The sequence below is a fragment of the Sinocyclocheilus grahami genome, unplaced genomic scaffold (genome assembly GCF_001515645.1).
Source record: "Sinocyclocheilus grahami isolate Dianchi unplaced genomic scaffold, SAMN03320097.WGS_v1.1 scaffold4816.1, whole genome shotgun sequence".
Classification (NCBI taxonomy): domain Eukaryota; kingdom Metazoa; phylum Chordata; class Actinopteri; order Cypriniformes; family Cyprinidae; genus Sinocyclocheilus; species Sinocyclocheilus grahami.
Window position 1 is genome coordinate 2431 of NW_015509679.1, and position 1121 is coordinate 3551.

The following is a 1121-nucleotide window of genomic DNA, read 5'->3' on the forward strand; positions in this document are numbered from 1 at the left end:
TGTACCTTAAATAGATATAAATAAACAATGTTGTTAATATTTTAATTATTTAATATTGCTATGAAATTAAAATGTTTTGCACTTTGCAAGGTCGCTGGGTGGCGCTACAGACTCTGTTCACCAACCGTAAACACAGACGAAGAAGAAACGTTGCCGGAGTGACAGAGGTGAACGATTTGAAAGCGTTCTGCCTCGTGAGCTTATGGGCTCTTTACGCTTTGTCAGCTTTACTTTTTAGTATTGCTAATACTTAATTTTAAAGTTCTACTGAACATGAAACAGATTATTTAGTTAATAACAGTTAAATTACTTACTGCTCACGTGTGTGAATGTCACTTCATATCAGCTCTTATGAAGAAACTCTCATTTCCGATTTCGGCGTTCTTAGTTATTATTTAAAAACCATCAATAACTAACTTGCTTTCTGTCTGATAATATTATCAGGCGTTGGACAGGGATCAGACCGTCATATCCGATCATGAGTGTCCCGTGTTTTGTGAGAACGGCGGCCAGAAGTATCGCCGGTGGATCCGGACAGTTCAGACTAGCTGTTTGCTCTTCATGTAAAGACACAGTCACGCGGTGAGTATCCGGAATTCTGGAGCTCTTTCTACAGGCTTTGGACATGGTGGTTGTGTTTGAAAACCCAGTGAGCTGGCTACCTAGTTGTATTCGTCATGTAAAACATGCTTTCTGGTTAGTAGGGAGCTCACCATGTTTTGAGACACAGCCAGTCCTTTTTGCTTAACTTAAACTTCCCTAAATTTGTTTCAGAAAAATGTTATCCAGGAGACAGACGGACCATCTAGAAAGAACTGCTAGCGTTCATAGACAAATGGTGAGTCTTCTTAGATTTCTTTATGAAACCCTTGACCTGCAGAGCATAGATTCCTCTGTGACTCCTTATAAATAGTTAACAAAGCAGGTGAAAGTTCAGACACTTGTTCTGTGTTGTAGGTCAGCCAGTGTGTCATTTGATTTTTGTCATGAGACTAAATTCAAGAGGATGCTATCAGGCATTTGTTTGTTTGTTTGTTTATTTATTAACTCTAGATATGTAGCAGCATACTGTATAGTGTTCAAGTTCAAGTCTGCTTTATTGTCAATTCTTCCACATGTAC

At 38.7% G+C, this 1121-nt stretch overlaps 1 long non-coding RNA gene across 1 annotated transcript; it reads left to right on the forward strand.

Moving 5' to 3' along the window:
• The first annotated feature begins 104 nt into the window (after positions 1-104).
• LOC107576993 (uncharacterized) lies at positions 105-852 on the forward strand. Its single transcript, XR_001608151.1, has 3 exons — positions 105-167; positions 445-582; positions 775-852. It is a non-coding gene; the product is annotated as an uncharacterized lncRNA (long non-coding RNA).
• The last annotated feature ends 269 nt before the right edge of the window (positions 853-1121 follow it).